This window comes from Lissotriton vulgaris, chromosome 4_1, assembly GCF_964263255.1.
Source record: "Lissotriton vulgaris chromosome 4_1, aLisVul1.2, whole genome shotgun sequence".
NCBI lineage: Eukaryota > Metazoa > Chordata > Amphibia > Caudata > Salamandridae > Lissotriton > Lissotriton vulgaris.
In genome coordinates, this window is record NC_141691.1 from 1,210,698,176 (window position 1) to 1,210,720,569 (window position 22,394).

General features: G+C 44.4%; 1 protein-coding gene across 2 annotated transcripts in view; it reads right to left on the reverse strand.

Annotated features, from left to right (window-relative positions):
• LOC147723053 (uncharacterized) overlaps positions 1-22,394 on the reverse strand; it is a 193,899-nt gene that overhangs the window by 24,719 nt on the left and 146,786 nt on the right. The window lies entirely within an intron of this gene.

A 22,394-nucleotide genomic window follows, 5' to 3' on the forward strand; every position in this document is an offset into this window, starting at 1 on the left:
ATTGAAAATGCAATAGATCTCGCCCTCGTTTAAGTTAAAGCCATTCTGTTTGTAATGAGGTGGCTTTTTAGCTTTGCTTTTATTAGTGTTTTTTCAACTTTCATGTAAATAACATGCATCTGTATGCATATAAGTATATGTATGCATGCATTTATGTTTGTATTTATATAGATATACAGATGATATATGTTTATATATGTATGTATATATATATATATTCACTGAAAAAACCATAGGTTATAGACCATATATAGTTAGTTTGTCTTTAGAGTAATGTGTTTGAAGTCAGCTGCATGCATGGGTTCAAAGGGTTTGCCATCAGTTGACGTGTACTGTATTTAAAATTCATGCGGGAACTGGGGTTGCTCTGGGTGTGGCAATCCTTTTTGATCCTACTAAGAACCATTTAATTACAGGTCTTGTGAAGAAACCTTCGCATGATTTTCCTCTTGTGTATGCTACTATAGCAGCAAGATGCACCTTTATACTGGAGTAGTTTGATGCGCAAGAGATCAGTTAGGTATGAGATTACCGTTTCTTGTGTGTTAATAGAATTGTTTTTATTGTTAGTGGTGCACCAGGTGGTATGTTATTTCCATTTTGCTGCATAGCATTGTCTTGTTGACTGTATCCTGTTGTAGTAGGGTTGAGTACCCGGTTTGCCATGGCCATTGAGGGGCAGGTTTGTTCCTGGCTGATTTTCTTTTTCTAGTACTCTTTGCATCAGTGGTATTGGTGGAAAGGCATAAGCAAATGTCTGTGACCAGTTGAGTGAAAGTGCATTCCCCCTTTGACAAGCGGTGTAGAAACCTAGAGGAAAATAATTGGCATTTCTTATTCTGCAGTGTTGCAATCAGGTCTATCACTGACGTTCCCTAGAGTTTGAAGATGTATTGTACTGTTTTCTCTTTCAACTCCCATTCGTGGGAGCAGTTCTGTCTGCTCAGCTGGTCTGCTGTAATGTTGTGCACTCCTGGTAAATTTACTGTTTGTAGGTTGATTCTCTGGGCGACTGCCCATTTCCATAATTCCTGTGCAAGTGTGCTCAAGGGAATGGACTTCGTACCTCCCTGCTTGGTCAGAGGGAACATTGGAGTTGTATTGTCTGTTTGAATTAGGATAGTCTTTCCCTGGATGCGTTTCTGGAATGGTTTTAATACCAGGAAGATAGTTCATTTCCAGGAAGTTGATTTGTTTTATGGAACCGTACTTTCAGCTAGTTGTAATGTGCTCCCCAACCGTTGAGGATGCACCCATGGTGATGGTCACAGATGAAATTGGGTTCCTGAAAGGTCTCCCCTGTGCTATGCTGTTGGTTGCCCAACATTTTATTTCTGATTGCACCTTTTGTGTAACAACCACTAGATCCTCCCAAATCCCTGTGGCTTGAGACTAAGCTGTTAGTAAGTCATTCCTGGAATGGGTGCATGTACAGGAGTGCGTGAGGGATAAGTGGGATGTGTTTTTTGCAGGTGTTATAGTGTGCATTTATTAGTGCCCATGATGGGCATGATGCACAAAACACACCATAACACTCAAATATTTCGATTCACCACAACATATCAACAAAGCACATATCAACAAAGCACATCTCCACAAAAAAAAACTCAAACAGCACCACGTAACACCAGAAAACACTACAAACCAACACAGAAACAAAAAGCCCATCCAGGACAACACTACACCAGCAAAATTCAATACACCAATAATACAGAAAAACAAAGAGATCCTGTGTGAGCCACTGACCTTGTAGAGGAAGCGCTCGATCCCGTGGGGGTCCTACTCATTTGCCGCCACCGCCAGGAGTCAAGAAACACTGCAGTAGCGTCGCCGCCGCCCCGGGAACTACATCACCCGGCAGCCTCAGTGGCGGCGCGCCCAGACCACGCCGCTAACACGCCAGGAGGCGTACTTAGCGGGGACAGACCACTGCGTCGCGGGACCGCGGCTAAGCCCGGGCAAAGGGCGGGCCCTCTAAGGCCCTCAGAGGCAAGAAGAGGCTAGGCTAGGCCACCCCTATAACATCTATTAAGGAGTATCAAGTAATATCACCTGCGAAACAAGATAACAGTGTATGTGCTGTTGACCTCTAGTGACCACCTCCCAAGCACTGATTACCAGACGGGGGTCGGCAGGCAGCTAGTTAGAGCTGCCACCGAATTGCCCAGGAGCCTGGAAAGAGGAGGGGATTTGCTTTGAGAAGTCTTTAACAGACCTTTCACCACCACTAAACAGGAAGAGGAAATCGCAGGAAAATATACTGATTGTATCTGGCGCTGAAGTAAGATCATCTTTTATTCAATTTTCCCTTCCTTTGATCTATTTGGGTACAAGACTAACTCTAACTGTAGCACAAACATGCCTAAAAGAAATATTCCTGTGGCACCTGAAACACCAAATAACACTATGGACAATTATCTCGTTCAGGTGGTCAATAAGATAAATGGTGAACGAAGACAGTCGTTGGGTCTGAGTCAGTCACCTATCCTCCCCTCTACGAGTCCTCCTCTTAACTCACAAATAACCGATGCAACACAACAAGATCCTAGCAGCGATGCCCCTGAAACCAACTCCCTAGTCAATGTCAGTATGGATATAAATGGACTAAATGTGGCTGACATGGAGATACATATGGATACTGATCCGGACACACATATTGACATTGTGGTAGAGGAAGTATCGCCTGCAAAGCTGCCGACTAGGGCAGTGAGAGCGTGTCGCAAGACGCAAAATAAACGTGGGGGGGGGGGGGGGGCACGGTCAGGGAAGAATAAAGCTACTCCACCGCCAAAAACTAAAGACAAATGTCGGGAGTATGAGGAGGAAAATACTAGGGAGTTATTGGATGAAGTTTTATTGTCTAAAATATCAGACTTGTTAGAGTTAAAAATTCAGACACTTATTAAGCCACTTATCAGTAAAATTGACAAACTCTCTGCGGTCAAAGAAATTGGGAGGTACTCAAGACATATTAGTTGATGTGATAGGCACGGTTTCAAATAGTGTTACTAAGCGGCATGAATGTCAGAAGATACCTAGTGTGGGTGGGACAGCATCAGATGCGATTCCACTAGAGGCCACCCCACCGGAGAACCCACAAACTGGTCCCATCACCCATGAATTAGCGAAAGAGGTCCCAATAGACCCACCGCTTGTACCAGCACCCTATAGCTTCGAGGAGAAAGACTCGTCACAATTTGTAGTAGAAGCTTCACCGTTGGAATTAGTATTAGCAAATGTACCTACCCTACCACCTGGCCAAACAGTCAACATCATCACTAACAAGTAAGGCATTACACTGGCTGTCAAATAACATGAGGATGGCGCAGTGGGGAGAACAGCAGTTAGCTGATGAAATTAAAATGGCAAGGAGGGTTACATGGATCGGGAATAAGCTTAAAAAATGGAAGGGTGACTGTGTTGTGTTAAATCTCTCAAACCCAGTCGCACTTCCGAATATTTTGTCCAATATTCTTCCCCCGCAACGAAGAAGTGGCACCATAATCCCCCTTACATTGGAATTTTTCTATAATTAGTTGCAAAAAGAACCCAAACAAAATGCCTTGAAGTCAGCTTGGATGGTAAGAAATAACAGATGGGGTGGGGGACCTATGGTAACTGATACTAATATTGTCCCAGGTAATAGGGTTGGGGCATGGCTAGGTGACCACCAAAATGTGCCCTGTTTTACTACCCCAGGGCCAAATTGGAATCTAGTGAGTAGACGGGGGCCGTGTAATCATGTCAATGAGTATGGGGCGACACGTAATGGCAATTACGTTGGAGGATGGTTAGGTGACCAGCAGAACCTGCCATACCCTAACACCCCAGTGCCTAGATGGAATACAGCTATAAACGGATGGGGTTTTGGGGCTCCGTCCTATAATTGGGGAATTAGCACTTCCAATAGGTTTGGGGCTTTGGCTGGTCTTAATGACTGATTGACTCAAGGGGGGGGGGGGGGGGGGGTGCGTTGGTTTCCAATGAAGTAAGGGATGCCATCCCCAGGGATAACCCCGAAGCGGAGTTCAATCAAAATGCACTGGACTGTAGGTTAGAACTGCCGCACTACCATTCCAATAGACAAAATACAGTGGCTCAAACATTAAATACAGATGTCTCCGGGACTACTAGACAACCCCAGGCACAGGTAAATCAAGAAACGTTAGAAATAGATAAAATATTTTGCTGGAACATTGCAGGGTTGAGAAAAAAATCTATCTGATCCAGCTTGGCACCAATATCTTGCCAGTGGGGACCTCACCCTGTTCCCGGAAACTTGGGGGTTGGAGAACTACTTCAAGGTTGATTACAGATCATTTTTTATTCCCGCAATAAATACAAATGGGGGTAGACCTTCTGGTGGTTTAACAGTATGGGTCAAAATTACAGGGGGGGGGTAAGCTTAAAGCAAATAGATACAAACAATCCCGACCTTCTGATGATCAAACTAAAAAAAAAAACCAAGGGACAGACCATTTATGTGATCAATGTCTATAACAGGCCACATCAAGCGTGCAAAGAGTCGCCAGTCATAACCCACTAAGGTAACATTATGGCAGGGTTAGATCAGAATGCAACGGTAATTATAGGTGGCGACTTTAATAGAAGTTTTGAGCCCATACTGGGTCTTGAAGACATCTATAAAGACGAGGATAGTGTCAACAATATACCCTTGGTTGACACGACTTACAAAGTAACCTGTACTGAGAGTGCCCTACAATTACTGAGCTTAACGGTTGAGTATGGGTTACGTGCATGTAATGGGCGTTTGCCTTCAGATTGCCCCAGTAAGCCAACATTCATTAGAGGTGTTCATTCTAGCCATCTAGATTATTTTATAGTTTCCTCACATTTATGGCCTATGGTAGTGGATTTAAAAGTGGATGACCGCATGGAGAGCGATCATTATCCTCTGATCTTATCTATCCAAAATTTGATCTCTAATCCTACCAACAAGAGTGCCAGACAAAATATTTACCAATTACAAGACCCCTTAGAAGCAAACAATCGTAGGTCCTTAAAGTGGCCAGCAGTCTTAGGAAATACAAACACTATTAGCCAGATCTACCACGTCTTCGTTAGACATATGTCCCCCTTGGTTGAGAATAGCACTGTTAACCATAGCTCTTGTCTGACAGAATCCCATGACCATTTAATTGGCCAGCTCAGTGAGATCTTGACTAGAGTGGTAAAAAGACCAAATGCCGCTCACAAGTGTAAAAAAATGGGTAATTCTTGGTACAATCAGGAATGCCGGAGAGCCAAATCAGATTTAATTATTGCAGTCCGGGAAAATTCACCAGACAATGTTTAAATTAAAAGAGCTCCGTACAAAAGAAGCTTACTTTCGGCCAAAAAAGAATGGGACGAGAGGGTATGGTCTGACCTGCTAGTTGCTTGTAAGCGCAAAGATCAGACTTCCTTCTGGAGCCTTATTGCTAGAGGCACCAAAGGGGTCACTGAAACCAAAGATAGATTTCTTGAGGAAAGGACTTGGGTTAGGCATTTCTCTTTACTATATGCTTGTGCCGACCCAGATGATAATGAAGACCGGGTTAATATGTATCTTGACTTGGCATTGCATGAAACCCCTCTTGTATTTACCTTGAACGAAACAATTTTAGCAATTAAAGCAGTTAAGCCAGGAAAAGCCCCAGGCCCGGACAGAATACCTGGGGACCTCTGGAAACACGAGAATTACATTTGGGCTCCCTACATTAATTTATTATCTAATGAAATTGCTAGTGGAGCTTCTGTCCCCGAAACTTGGAAGGGGGCGGAGATTGTAACATTATTCAAAAAAGGTGATAGGTCGAATCCCTCGCACTATCGTCCTATCAGTTTGATTGACGTGTTTTTGCCCGCCAACTTCTTAGTCGTCTTGCCTTATGGATCGAAGACCATTCTATTTTTACGAAGTACCAGGCTGGTTTTAGACCAAAAACAAGCACAGTGGACCAGGTTTTTAGATTTTTATGTTTAGTCTGGAAATATACTATTATAAGGAGCTCCCATATATATGTGGCTTTCGTCGACTTGAAAGCAGCCTTTGATATGGTTCCAAGGGCAGACCTATGGAAGACACTAAATAATATGGGCGTGCCCGGAAACATTCTACAGTTACTAATTAGACTGCATGAGAATAATTATGCACGAGTCAGATGGGGACCAAATGGGGAGCGAAGTGAGAAAATAAAAATATCCAAAGGGGTTAGGCAAGGGTGTGTAATGGCACCTACCCTATTCTCCCTTTATGTCAACGATATTCCCAACACCCTTTTGGGCTGCGAGCATGACTCTCCCAAATTGTGTGGTGAAGCAGTTCCGGCATTGTTATTTGCAGACGACACCATTTTAATCTCTCAGACACCCAGAGGACTTCAGAACCTTTTAAATAAATTTAGTTTGTATTGTCATGACAGGAAATTGGAAATTAATTCCTCAAAAACAAAGGTCATGACAATCAATCCTCAAAGGTTTTAACAAAGTTTTTAAAATAAATGATGAAATTATTGAAGTCCATAATTTTAAATATCTTGGCATTATTTTAGATAGCAAAATATCATGGAAAACTCAACTAGAAAATGCAAAACTGAGGTGGACTCAAAACCAGTTCCCGATTCTAAAAAAACACAAGAATAGTCATTTTAAATCCGTTTCACCGGCCATTGAATTATTTAAGTGTAAAGCACAATTATTATTATTATTATTATGTTTCTTATATAGCGCCTGAATCGACCCCCGAAGGGGTATCTCTGCGCTTTCCTTGGGAACCCGTCCTGGCTATTTCCCTGTGAGATAGCCCCTACAGGGCATCCCCAAGGTGAAAGCCAGGCATCCCGCCGCGGGGGGGCCGTTGTGGAGATTAAGCAAGCTTAATGCCCAGAGTTGTAGAGTGCGAACCCATGATTAGGTCAGGCACCGAAGCGAGAATTATCGAGTCCATGGACATTTGAGCTCAAGACCCTGCCGCGTCGGGAATTGAACCCTGGTCCCGGGTCTGACCTCTGCTTCAGGGTCTGCCTGCTCTAACCAGTGAGCCACATTTCTCCACAATCATCCTCCCTCTATTGAGCAGATCTTTGGGGTTATGGACTGAAGGATACCTTTCTAGTACGCGAGAATTCCTTCATCAGACAGCTCCTAGGTGTACCTGGTTCCACACCATTGACCCCCGTATTGTGGGACCTCAATTTTCGACGCACAGATGATTATGCTTCGATTCGCCCGTTGCTTTACTGGGTCCGTCTGTGGTCTACAGAGGAGCTGGTAGACTACAGAGAAGCACTGAAAGAGATAATGGCTATAAAAAATATCACTTATCTGCCATGGTTAGCGTACGTCGAAAAATGGTTTGGAAAACTGGGGCTGAGTAACTTTTGGTCAGACCCAGATTCGCTCACTAATAGCTCAAAAAAGCTTCTGAAACAAAGGTACTGGGAGTTCATTAGTGATTCAGTGTTAGCCAACCCCAATATAGGGACTCTGACTTCAAAATTTTTTGAAGTAAAAATGAATATGCAACTAGAGCCCCTTATGGATGAAATCTACCCCCCGCTGGCTAAAAGTCTATCTAAAATTCCGGTACAGCATTTTGCAAACGAGGGACAGGACAATCAAATGGCACTGTAATAAGGGTGCAAACAGGAATACTGATTCAGTTTTATGTGAGCTCTGTGAAATGGGGTTGAAAGAGGATGAGTCTAATGTTTTATTTATATGTCCTGCATATCTTAACGCAAGGAAAAAATGGTTAAAGCCCATATGCAAAATGTTAGGCCTTCGCCATATTGGGGTTGGGCTTAGAATTTTTAAGGGAGACACCTCTCAACCGATAGTGTTCAGTCTGAGCCGTTTCCTCTTATGTGTAGCTTTGATCAGAAAGAGGAAAGGTCTTAAAACCTAATTTTATCTACCTTTGTACTGCACTATCGCTGGTTAGAATTGAATGTATAAGTTAGGTGCAGAGGTATAATGAACTGGTTAGTTTAACATGATATTGTTTGCTAAATGACAAAGTGTTGTTTGTTTTTAGTGATCCTGGTGCGTATTTTATATACAAAATATTTATTGTTTTATTCTATACACTTATCAAGTGATCTCGTTAGATGAGGCAAGCTGACTATGATTAATTGTCTTCCAACTAAAAAACCCTCAGGGAAATGTAATTACATACTTTGTATTATTTGCTTTAAGAAAAAAACGTGCTGCTAATGGTACCCAAATTTTACCGTGACTTTGTATCCGCTTGTATTTTATTAATTATATGTATTGTATCTTACAAGGTTTTTAACCGAATAAAGATTGAATTGAAAAACAAAATCGTTTACCTGTCGGTGTAGTTATAGGCTTGAAGATCTTTCTGTATTCACTATGCTGTGCATTATTCCGCGGTTTAGTGGTTGGCTCCGGAATCGTAGTATTTTTTAATTTCTTTTCGTAGCCCAGGTGGGCGTCGACGTCCCACTATTTGGTGTCCTTCCTGTGATGTCAGCACGCTTCCCTCTGGAAGCTCCCACCTTTGGGCGCCATTTTTTTCTTGTTTTTGTGTGTAATGTTTGTTCATCCTTTTCCAATCTTCAAGTTTTTCCTTAATTTAAATGAACTCCAAAGTTGTCTCCTAAAGAGTCTGATTGTAGATTATCTTTGTATTCTTTTCTCCTCCTGTCTCATCTATTTGGCGGAGGTGGGTGGGTTCGCTAGTGAATCAAGAAAGATCTTCAAGCTGCAAAACTACACTGACGGGTAAGAAACAATTCGTTTTGCAGCGTGAATCTTTCTGGATTCACTATGCTGTGCATAGACTTTGTAGCGGTTTGTTATGTTTGTGGCGGCTGGGTGGAAGATGAGCGTTGGTTGTTGAATATATGTTGAAGCACTTTGTCCTACTTGTGCTTCCTTGTTAATTTGTATATCCACACAGTAGTGCTTAGTGAACGTGTGCACTGAAGCCCATGTTGCCACCAGACAGATGTCTTGAATGGATGTGTTAGCCAGGAAGGCTATTGTTGCTCCCTTTTTCCTGGTAGAGTGGGCTTGTGCCCCTCCTAGTAGTTCTTGACCTGCCTGCTTGTGGCAGAATGGTATAGTATGTGCGATCCATCTTGCGATTGTGCCTTTTGTGACTGGTCTTCCCAGGAAACTGCTTGCGAAGGACACAAAGAACTGCTTTGTTTACCTGTGCTTTTTAGTTCTTTCCATGTACTGCATTACAGCCCTTCTAGCTTCCAGAGTGTGCAGTGGTCTCTCTGCGCTTGTGGGTTGTTTCGGAAAGAAACTTGGGATCTGTATAGTTTGGTTCATGTGAAACCTTGACACCACCTTTGGCATAGTGTGGGTCCGTTCTCATTACCACCCTGTGTATTTGAATGTAGGGTTTCTGTAGCATCAGCGCTTGTAGGTCGCTTACCCTGCGTAGCGAGGTGATTGCTACCAGAAAGGCTGTCTTCATTGTGAGCATTTGTAGTGAGGCCTTATGGATGTGTTCAAAAGGCCCTTTCATATTCTGTTAGAACTAAATTATGGTTCTATGCCGGCAACGACATCCTTTTGGGGGGGGGGGGGGGGGGGGGGGGGAATCTTTACTACTTGGGATGTCGAGAAGCTCTTTCCCCGTCTCCCCTCTTGTGCAGGCTACTCTCGCTGCTAGGTGTACTCAGCGAGGTAGCGCTTAGGTTTGTTTTTAGCAGGTATGTTAAATATTTTAACATAGTTGATTCCATTGTCAATTTCTTGTGTAGTTTTTCCCTGATGCACCATTGTGTGAATTTTTTCCATTTCGCCACATAGCACCTCCGTGTGGCAGGTCTCCTTGCCTCCCGTAGCACCCGCAGTGTGCTCTCTCGGGAGTCTTAGGTGTGCCAACTCTACGTCTTCAGGAGCTAGGCAGAGGTTCTCTGGCTCAAGTACCTCCCCGTTTTGCATGGAGAGCAAGTCTTTTCTTTTTGCGAACTTGTGTGGTGGTCCCTGCGCCACCTCCACCATTTGTGAGAACCAGGACTGCCTGGCCCACTGTGGTGCCACCAGAATCAGTATCATGTTGCTGGTTCTGCATTTGTTGAGTACCCTTTGTATCAGTGGTATCGGGGGGAAAAGCGTAGGCAAATGTTTTGGACCAGCTTATCCATAGGGCATTCCCCTGGGATTGTTCCCCTGGTTGCCTGGATGCGAAGTATTGGCATTTTGCATTCTGGTGTGTTGGAAATAGATCTATTTTGGGGGTCCCGCACTTTTTGAATAGCTTTTACGTTTCCTGTGCATTGAGCTCCCACTCGTGGGATGCGGATGCCGGTCTGCTGAGCCGGTCTGCCTTCATGTTGCCCTTTCCTGGTAAGCGTTTTGCCAGGAGGTCTATTTATAGTGGGATGGCCCATCTCCATATCTCCTACGCTAGGATGGATAGTGCAACTGATTGGGTTTCTCCCGGTTTCTTGATGTAGACCATAGTCGTGTTGTCAGTTTGTATCAACACTCTCTGCTTGCAGTTGATTCTGGAAGGCTTTTAGTGCAAGGAACACAGTCTTTGGTTCCAGGTAGTTGATGTGCTTGATCGCATCTGTTGGAGCCCATAGACCCCTCTCCTTGAGCTGGTCCATGTGTTCTCCCCATCCCCTCTGGGATGAGTCTGTAGTGATGTCACTGTTAATACAATGTTCAAGTTCCATGCTAGTGCAGGAGGAATGATTCTTTTAAGTCCTTCCATAAAGGCTTTAATAACGGGATTATAAAGAAGTGCTGTCTATTTTGCAAAAAGACTACAATAGCTGTAAGGCAGAGGTCTTCAAACTTTTTGATGCCGAGACCCCCTTGTAAATCCTTTTTAGGCGTAAGGACCCCCTTCCGACAAAAGTTTTTAGAAACTGGTACTCCTCATCATCAACTTTTGACAACCATAAATGCACCTGTTAGACCTCATCACATCCCTCCATCATTCATCCACCCACACTTTCACACATCCATCCATCCACCCTTTCATCCTTCCATCCATACATCCATCCACCCTTCCTTCCATCCATCCATCCATCCATCATTCATCCCCCCACCTTTTCACACATCTATCCATGCATCATTCATCCATGCAACCTTTTATCCATTCATACATCCATCCACCCTTTCATCTTCCCATCCATACATCTATCCTTCATCCCTCTACCCTTTCATCCTCCCACCCATACATCCTTCATCCATCCTCCCTTTTATCCATCCATCCATCCACCCACCCTTTCATCCATCCATCCATCTACCCATCATTCATCCCCCAACCTTTTCACACATCTTATTTATTTTATTTTTAGCATTTATTAAGCGCGAACAATTACCCGCAGGCGTCTCGGCGCCATACATCCTTCATCCGTCCACCCTTTCATCCTTCCATCCATACATATATCCTTCATCCATCCACCCTTTCATCCTTCCATCCATACATCCATACATCCATCATTCATCCATCCACCCTTTCATCCATCCATTCACCCATCATTCATCCACCTATCTTTTTACACATCCATCCATCCATCATTCATCCATCCATCCATCCACCCTTTCATCCATCGATCCTTCATCCGTCCACCCTTTCATTCTTCCATCCATACATCTATCCTTCACCAATCTATCCTTCATCCATCCACCCTTTCATCGTTCCATCCATACATCCATCATTCATCCATCCACTCATCATTCATCCACCCAACTTTTCACACATCCATCCATACATCCATCCATTCACCCATCCTTTACCCATCCACCCATCATTCATCCACCCACCTTTTCACACATCCATCCATCATTCATCCATGCAACCTTTTATCCATTCATACATCCAGCCACCCTTTCACCTCCCATCCATACATCCATCCTTCATCCATCCACCCTTCATCCATCCACCCTTTCATCCTCCAATCCATACATCCATTCTTCATCCATCCACCCTTTCATCCTCCCATCCATACATCCATCCTTCCTACATCCACCCTTTCATCCATACATCCACCCTTTCATCCATCCACCCATCATTCATCCCCCCACCTTTTCACACATCTATCCATGCATCCATCCATTCACCCATCCTTTACCCATCCACCCATCATTCATCCACCCACCTTTTCACACATCCATCCATCATTCATCCATGCAACCTTGTATCCATTCATACATCCAGCCACCCTTTCACCTCCCATCCATACATCCATCCTTCATCCATCCACCCTTCATCCATCCACCCTTTCATCCTCCAATCCATACATCCATTCTTCATCCATCCACCCTTTCATCCTCCCATCCATACATCCATCCTTCCTACATCCACCCTTTCATCCATACATCCACCCTTTCATCCATCCACCCATCATTCATCCCCCCACCTTTTCACACATCTATCCATGCATCATTCATCCATGCAACCTTTTATCCATCCATCCACCCTTTCATCCTCCCATCCATACATACATCCATCCACCCTTTCATCCTCCCATCCATACATACATCCTTCATCCACCCACCCTTTCATCCTCCCATCCACCCTTCTTCCATCCACCCTTTCATCCTTCCATCCATACATCCATCATTCATCCATCCACCCTTTCATCCATCCATTTACCCATCATTCATCCACCCATCTTTTTACACATCCATCCATCATCCATCCATCCACCCTTTCATCCATCCATCCTTCATCTGTCCACCCTTTTATTCTTCCATCCATACATCTATCCTTCACCAATCTATCCTTCATCCATCCACCCTTTCATCCTTCCATCCATACATCCATCCATCCATCCACCCTCCCTTTCATCCATCCATTCACCCACCCATCTTTTTACACATCCATCCATCCTTCATCCATCCACCCTTTCATCTATCCATCCTTCATCCGTCCACCCTTTCATTCTTCCATCCATACATCTATCCTTCACCAATCTATCCTTCATCCATCCACCCTTTCATCCATCCATACATCCATTATTCATCCATCCACCCTTTCATCCATCCATTCACCCTTCATTCATCCACCCATCTTTTTACACATCCATCCATCCTTCATCCATCCACCCTTTCATCCATCCATCCTTCATCCTTCATCCGTCCACCCTTTCATTCTTCCATCCATACATCTCTCCTTCACCAATCTATCCTTCATCCATCCACCCTTTCATCCTTCCATCCATACATCCATAATTCATCCATCCACCTTTCATTCATCCATCCACTCATCATTCATCCACCCACCTTTTCACACATCCATCCATCCTTCAGCCTAACATCCATCCATCCACCCATCATTCATCCACCCACCTTTTCTGTGCCTCTCTCATGGGGGATCAGTATCTCTCTGCGTCGTTTTCCTTCTTCTTTCCCGCTCATGGGAGGGCATCTCTGTGCCTCCCTGCTGGGGGCGGGGGACGTGTCACTGGACCCACAGCTCCAGGTGCGCAACATCCATTGAACTCAAAGGGCTACACTACAGCCACTGCCCCAGCCCCCCCCCCGACCCCCCAGCTCCCCCCAGCACGTGTATGTGAGCGGCTGTAACAGCTTCAGGGACACACACACAGTCACACCCAAGTACTTGAAAGGTCTTTAAAAGACCTTTTACTTGTTAATGAGGCGTTGATGTTTTTCACACCTCGGTGTGAATCAGGCCTCCGCCGTGAGCACCCTCGATCAGCCCAAAGCCAGGAACTGCACTCTGCAGAACTGCGACCCCCTTCCCAGGACTCCACGACCCCCCTGAGGGTCGCGCCCCACAGATTGAAGACCGCTGCTGTAAGGTGTAAGCATATAGAAGTGTATGCCTACCCCGTGGTCTGTAAATGCAATAAGTAATTGTTTGTACTACTGCATTAAGAGGGTTGCTGCTTCGTTAGAGACAGAATATAAACCTTTTCCAATTAGCTGCATAACATTGCCTTGTGGTAGGTTTGCAAGCCTCTTTAAGAAAGTCCATAAATTCTTGTGGTAATTTTAAGTACACAAAATCGAAGACTGCAGGAGCAAAATTGAAAGATTCATTTCCTTGGGATATCTTAGTGTTCCTTGCTTCTGTGTGAAAAGGTCTCCCTTGAGGTGAAGCTTCTCATGGGGAACTAAGGATAGCTCCAACAGTGTTGAAAAAGCTAGGTTGGCGAGCCCATGTTGGAGGTACAAGTATCATTGTAAGAGGTGTTTGCCAGAGTATTCGGACCACTAAGGTAAGTAGTGGGAAAGGAGGAAAAGAGTTTGCAAATATTCCTTACTATTTTATCAAAAAAGCATTGCCCTTGGAATGCTGGTGTGGATACCTGCTTGCGAAGTTTGGGCCTTTTGTATTTTGTTTTGTTGCGAATAGATCTATTTGTGGGAACCCCCAGTTTTGAAAGCATGGTAGAAGGACCATAGGTTGGAGTTCCCATTTGTGCACTTGTTGCTGCATCCTGCTTAGAAAGTTTGCAATTTGATTGCTTGTCTCCGGGACATGTTCTGCTAGGAGGTGAATGTTGTGATGTATTAATAATCTCCATACTTTCTGTGCTGAGACCATATTTATTTATTTATGAAATTTGTAGAGCGCGAACAAATGCCCGGGGGGATGCCGGCCTCGAGGTTATCTTGTAACTTCATTCTTTCGTCGAAGTCTTTCTTTCTCTGCAGGAAGGTCTCCATTTCGGCCTCGAGCCTTCTTTTCTTTCTCAGCATCTCCGCGGCCTGGTCGTCGTCGAGCGTTTCGGCTGCTCTCTTAGGCGTCGTCGTCGAAGCTTTCTTCAGCTCCTTTTCCTTCGAAGTCAAAGACCCTTTTTCAGGGCCTTGCTTCGACGACCTTTGCTTTTCGCCGGTCTTCGGCCTCCGGGAGTCCTTCTCGAAGGATCCGCTGGGCTCTTTTTCGGAGGATGAAGCTTCGGCCGTCAAACTTTTCGGCGCCGGTGCTCCTTTCGAGGCTTTGGACTCTGCCTTTCGAGAGTCTGCCTCTGGCTTTCGAGGCCCTGTGGGAGTTTTCGGGGTCGTAGACTCTCCTACCTTGTCAGGCGTTTTCTTATCGGTCTCCGCGACCGTGAAGTCATCTGGACCTTCGGCGATGTTGTCCTAGTAGTCGGTGGAGAGGCCCAGTTCGTAAAGTGTCGGGGCCTGGCCCTTGCCCTGCATCGTGGGGTGAGCTATCCTCTGGTTCTCTCGAACTCTGAGTGTCTTCGGCTTGAAGACTGAGCAGGCGTTGCAGTCTCTGCTCTCGTGGTCGATGGGCAGGCAGAGGTTGCAGACCGGGTGCTGGTCCTTCTGCGTGAACTTGTGGTGGCAGTTTTTGCAGAATTTAAATGGAGTCTTGTACATCCCTGCGCTCAGGGGGCCCCCTGTGTGCGCATTCCTCCAAGGACGTCGAAGATCTCGATGTTCTCTTTCTTCGTCGTCTCCTCTCTGATGGTCTTCTCCCAATCTTTTCCGGTCTTTACCGTCGAATAGTAGTTGTATTTCCTCCTTTTTTCCTCCAAAACTTCTGGAGCTTCATGCGACGATCCAGACCCAATGGCGGAAAAAAGAATCTGAAGATGGCGCCCAAGGGTGGTAGCTTCCGCCAGAAGCATGCCGACGTCGACGCAACTACGATTCCGGACCCAACCACCAGATTGCGGAATATGCACAGCATAGTGAATCCAGAAAGGATCACGCTGCAAAACTGTAAACCGTCTGTCTCCCCAGAAAACTGTTTTGGTACGAGGAACTGTTAATTGGTGCAAAGTAACTGATCTCACCTGTCTTGAAGGACAGTATGGAGTTATCTGGTTCCTGAGAAACTGCGGACCTAAATTATGTAGTGCTTTAAATACAAGGCAGTGTCTTGAATTTTATTCGGTTTTTGATTGTTAACCAGTAAAGATTCCGAATGGTTTGGGCAATTGGTTTAAATTTAGGGGTCCTGGATAGCAGTCTTTCCGCAGCGTTCTGTACTGATTGCATTTTGTTAACAACCAGGGTTTGTGCGTTGGCGAACAGGCCATTGCAGTAATCGAGTGAGGATAGTACAAGTGTACTTATCAGGGTTTTACCTGCGCTGTCGGGTAGAAACGGAGTGATTTTTTTAATGAGTTTTAGCTTATGGAAAGGTGTTGCCGCTATTTGGTTAGCATGAGCGGAAAAGTTTAGATTTTCATCAAATACCACTCCTAAATTCCTAACCCTTGAGACGGGGTTGGGCAAAGTTCCAAAGGCTGCAGGCCACCAGGCAGGAGACCAGCAAGGGGAGAGTTTCCCGAAGAGGACAACCTCGATCTTTTGGGAATTAAGTTTAAGGGAGCTGGAGGACATCCAATCCCCAATCGCCAGCATGCCCTTCTGAAAGCGTTCCGCCACCTCTTCTCCGTCGTTATTAATGGCGAGAACTAGCTGGGTGTCATCTGCGTAGGAGGTAAGGCCCATCCCATATTGCTTGTTGACTTTAGCTAGGTCCGACACAGATGTTAAAAAGTGTCGGACTTGGGGATGAGCCTTGAGGCACCCCACAAGGTAGAGAAAGCTCACTGGATTTGAAAGGGCCTAGAGTAACTGCCCGAGTCCTTCTGGATAAAAAAGAAGCCAGTAGATTCTTTGCTCCCTGTTGGATTCCAATCTTTCCGACACGGTCGATCAGAATGATCGACGTGTCGAAAGCGGCAGGTAGGTCTAGCAGAACAAGCACTGCCGTTCCTCCCTGATCTCTGATGATTCTAATGTCATCAGCGGCATTGATTAGAGCCGTTTCAGTGCTGTGAAATTTGCGGAACCCAAACTGGGTATTATTCAGCAGGCAATATTCTTCGATATACTCCGACAGCTGGTGATTCATGGCTTTCTCTACCACCGTAGTCAAAAATGGAAGGCTGGCTATAGGTCGATAGTTTTTTAAATCTTTAGCCAAATGTTTCTTTAAAAGAGGCTTTAGAAGAGTGTTTAAGGTATTGGGAAAGATCTGATTTAAAAATGGCATTGCATATTTGCGTGACTACACAAGTTAATAGATCCATAACCGGTGTAAAAATATTTGTTGGACATGGATCTAAAGCAGATCCTGTTTTTGTGGTGTTGATGATGTCCAAAATTTGTTGCTCTGTCATTTCTTTAAAGTGAGTTAAGGAACAAACAGTGGGTGTCGTACAGGCAAGATGAGGAGTGGCTCTGTCCTTGGAATAAAAGGCCAGATAAATGCCGTTAACCTTTGTGTAAAAAAAGTTGGCCAATGCGTCACAGAAAGATTGAGAGGGGAGAGGGGGGGGGGAGGGGGTTGTAGCCAAGTCAGGGGTTTTCCCTACTAATTTGTTCACTACTTCATAGTGTTTGCTGGAGTTCTTAGCCTTTTCTATTTGATCGCAAAAGAACTGCATTTTTGCAGTAATGATCATTTTTTTTATAGTTAGCAAGTGTTTCCTTGTAACGGGATTTACATTCTTGATCGTAGCTTTTTCGCCAGAGTCTCTCGGCATTCCTACAAATTTGTTTTTGTTTCCCGAGTTCTTCCGAGAACCAAGGCACAGAGGGGGCTATCCTATTCCTAGATATAATTTTGTAAGGTACCAAAGCCCTTATAGCATTGCCTAGCCAGTCTGAGTATTGATTCATGGCTATATTTGGGTATAGAAGAGTGTGTCCATCCACTTAGCTGTATATAATATAAAGTTGTCATGCTGTCTGTTCGAAGTAGGGCAACTTTGTGTTGCAGGTGATGCAGGACGGCTTTCACTGCTTGGTGAACAGCTTACAGTTCTAGGTGAATGATATGAATATCCCTGTGTTTGGAGTCCCATACCCCTGAATTGTGAGGTTTTGGAGATGTGCACCCCAACCAATTAGGGAAGCATCTGCTGTGAGAATTATCTGTGGAACTGGGTCTTAAAACCGCTGCCCCTTGGATACATCCATTCCACCATTGCACAGAGTGATGTGTGCAGCGGTCTACCAACACTAGATTGTAAAGTTGATGCAGGGACTGCCCATTCATGAGGCATTCTTGGAGGTCTCATGTATAGTCTAGCAAGTGGAGCTATTGAAATACAAGATGCCATCATGCCTAGAAGTTGCAGAAATGTTCTGGCTGGGATTTGACTCCAGTTTAAAAAACTGTTGAATTAACTTTACTATGCAGTGTATTTGTTCTGCATTTGGGTATGCCAATGCTGAAAGTGTGTTGAGCATGGCTCCTAGGCAAGGTAGCTGGTTGTAGATGTGACTTCTGTAGGTTGATGGTGAACCTTAGTTGATGTAGTAAGGTTAGGGTTTGAGTATTTTGTTTGCAAAGGCTGTTTGCTTTGATTAACCAGTTGTCTAAATGTGGAAAAAGATGTACGTTTTGTCACCGTAGATGTGCTGCCACTACTGGTAGACATTTTGTGAATATCCTTGGGATGGTGGTAATCCCAAAGGGAAGAACCCTGAATTGATAATGGTTTCCTTGGAATTGAAACCTCATTGTTTGTGTGCAGGATGATTGGGTATATGGATGTAGGCATCCTTTAAAAGTCTAAAGTAGCCAATAAATCACTTTTTTTGTAGCAAAGGAATGATCTCCTGAAGTGTGACCATATGGAGGTGTTCTGATATGATGTAATGATTTAGCAGTCTGAGATCAAGAATAGGTCGTAGTGTCCCGTCTTTTTTGGGAATAAGGAAGTATAGCGAATATATTCCTTTCATATGAAATGTTTTTTGAACAGGCTCTATTATCCGCTTTTGTAATTGAGCTGTTATTTCTTGTTTTGGGAGATTTTTATGTTGAATGGAAAGTTTGTTTGCGGGGGGTGGGATATTTATTTATTTATATTCTTATAGCGCGCCTGAATCAGCCCCGAAGGGGTATCTACGCGCGTAGCTTCTGTATGAGTCGGAAGAACTTATTGAGGGGATGACAGTGTGGGGAGCAGAAGAAAATTAGTCTTGGGTGAATAGGTATGTTTTTAGTTTTTTTCTAAAAGAAAAAAGATTAGAGACTTGTCTCAACTGTGGTGGGAGGGAGTTCCATAGCAAGGGGCCTTTGAGAGAGGGTGCTCGGCCACCCTGTCTCGCTCTGGTGACTTTGGGTACATGCATCAACATGGTGTTGCTGGAGCGCAAAGCACGTCCAGGAGAGTTGGGGACAAAAATGTCTTTTAAGTATTTGGGACCGGACCCATAAATGCACTTATGCATTATGCAGCAAAGTTTGAAGTTAACCCGTTGTCGCACTGGGAGCCAGTGAAGGTGGGAAAGGAGAGGGCGTGACGGGGTACGAGGGGGGGCATTCAAGATGAGTCTTGCTGCGGTGTTCTGCACCACCTGCAGTCTGCATAGTTGTTCCTGATTGGCAGAGATGAGTAGACCATTGCAGTAGTCTACCCGCCCAAGAACTAGTGCCTGTACCAACATTTTCCTGTGGATGTCTGGCAGGAAGGGGAAAATACGCCGTAGAAGACCAATTATTCGGAAGCACGTTCCCGTGACTTGACTGACATGATCTTTTAGAATCAGTGTTTGGTCCAGGCGTACTCCCAGGTTTTTAATGGTCTGTTTGGGCGCAGGAACAGGTCCTAGCTCAAGTGGCCACCAATCCGGGGACCAGAGCAGGGTGGCCCCTCCAAACAACATGACTTCGGTTTTAGTCACATTGCATTGGAGGAAGTTCTGGGCCATCCAACCTGCCACAGCTCTCATGCCATTTTGGAAGGATTGCATGACTGTAGGTGTGATAGTCTGGAAGGGTAACAACAGCTGGGTGTCATCAGCGTAGGAGATTGGGGAGAACCCGTAAGATCTTATAATCTCCGCCAAGGGGGCCACATATACGTTGAATAACATGGGGCTCAGGCATGAGCCCTGTGGCACACCCTTGGTGAGCTTCCTACAGATAGATTTATGGGAGCCTAGTTTGACACCTTGTTTATTTGGATGAGTAATGAGCTCTAGACAGTAAGCGTATTGGATAATGTCCAACAGCCATTGATCTGTTATGATGATTTCCAAATTGAGAGAAAGTTTTGAAGAAAACACAAGGCAGGTGTTAAGTGGTCTGGACGAATGGTAAGGAAATCATTACTTGGTATTGTTTGAGGTCCGAGTATTGTTCCCTCAACTTCTTCCTTTAACATTGTTTGCTCTGTAGGTACTTAGATGAAATGTTTTTGTAATGTAGGTTTGTCTCAGTTTTTTGTATGCTGGCCCAGAATTGTCCGAGATGGTAGATTTTGCACCTTGCTTATAATTGGGCCTATGAAACGAACCATGGTATGTGCTTGTTTGTAGAGCACCCATAGATTTTGCAACCTCCATGCTTTTTTTCAATTTCTCAAGGGCTGTGTCCCATTGAGAGCCGAAAACATGTTCCCTATCAAAAGGTAGGTTTAAAATAGCTTGTTTTACATCCGGCATAAACCCTGAAAACCGGAGCCATGCATGCCTACCTAATAGGACACTAGTATTTATACCTCTAGCAGTAGCGTCAGCTGCATCTAATACACATTTAATGGAATTGTTGGTACTGAGTTTCCCTCATTAACAATTTCCTTACCCCTTTTCCTATGTTCCTCTCGGAGCCCCTCCATTTCATCCAAATGGGCTCTGTCATATGTAGCGAATACAGCCTGGCTGTTCGCTATGTGCCAAAGGTTAGCTGCTTGAGCAGCTACACGTCTACCAGAAGCATCTATAAGTTTAGACTCTCTCTGGAGGTGGTGCATCTAGTGTGGTTTGCAAGTTAGCCCTCTTTCTTGCATTAGAGACTACCAGAGTCTGGGGTTAACTGACCTCAAATACACATAGGCACAGATGGTGCATCTTTATATTTTTCCCTTAAGGAGTGGTAGGAAAGGTGGTTTTGGATCATGGATGGATAGAGATTCCTCTTGTGTTGCCGAAGCGTTCTAGTCTTCCTCCCGTTGTTGACCGAAGATGTACAGTACATCATCCGCTTGCATACGCTCTTTTCTTGGCGTCTAGCACAATGTTCTCAAAGAGTATTTTTTGTTTGGTTGTACCTTATATGAAGCCTCTGCCTCACCACTGCAATATTCGGACCTTAGGCACTGTAAGGTAATCTACTGAGAAAGATCGAAGTGTTCTGGTGGTGGGGTATCTAGTTAGTTTATTTATAGGAGGGCCATTGCCATAAAGGGCCTTATAGGCGATACAGTGCCTTGACGTCTTTCCTCATTCACTGGCAGCCAGTGAAGCTCCGCCAAAGCCTTGGTCGCTGAGCTGTGCCTAGGTATCTAGTAATAGATTAGCTGCAGAATTCTGTAAAATGTGCAGTTTGTTAAGGAGTAGTTTCTGTATATTAATGTGCAAACCATTACAATAACCTATTTTGGCTAAATTAAGGGTAGTTACTATGAGTTTCTTTAGTTCCAAAGGAGCAAAAGGAAAACCTTCAAACTTTTAACAAGAAAAAGGCACAGGGGGTAATGGCATTCACCGGTTTATCAAACTACAAATGGCTGTCAAAAATCACCCCCAGATTTTTTCCTTAGCCACCGGTATTGGAAGAGAGCCCAGCTCCACCAGCCACCAATCTTGTGACCAAAACGAGGTATTATTTCCCAACAAAAACACCTCCGTTTTATCTGTGTTCAGCTTCAGACAATTGCATGACATCCACTTGTGGTGTAACCATGTATTAAATGGGGTAAAGAATACCCTGGCATAAATGATAGGGATATTGCAAGTCACCTCGGAATTACATAACCGTATAACGGAACTCTACCGTTGACCTCATTCCTCTATATGTTTATGGAACTCCTCAGTGACCTGTAATATCTTTATCATGTACAGCAGGGGGTTCTTTATTTCTTATACAATGACTAAATCTCAGCTTAGGAAAAAGTTAAATGGCACGGCCAAGAGTTCAGTGACAGTGTTTGAGTACACCCAAGTAGCTTTCTAAAAGTATGCATTTCAGCAATCACCCAATTACCTATCAGACTGCTAGTGGTCTGGCAGCCATGAATGACAGCATTTAGAATCACTGGAAAACCCATTCTATTTCCTTTTTTAGCCACCTTTAAAAATAAATAGAGACAGGAACATAAATACAGACATACTAATAAATGTTTTTTGTCTGTATTGATCAGTACAAATGACAAACTGGGAGCCTTAGAGAATCGTCATACAACCGTCTATTACACTAGTTGCATGAGAACACAAGATATCAAACTGGGCACATGTAAAAATCAATTTAAATGACTCACCCAATGTATAATGTACCAGCGGTAGAGTCAATGAAGCTGGGCACTGACATTCCTTTGTCACAGATAAAGAAAACAAAATGCTTTCCATGTCACTGTGGGTAAAAGATCAGAGAGCCACAAGATGGACCCAAAACTATATTGAGCACCCTGTGTTTGTTCCCACAGCTGTTCACAACCCAACACAGGGTATTAACCAGCCAATCGTATAAATGCCATTGCCATTAGCAGCTACAGCGTCTTAAT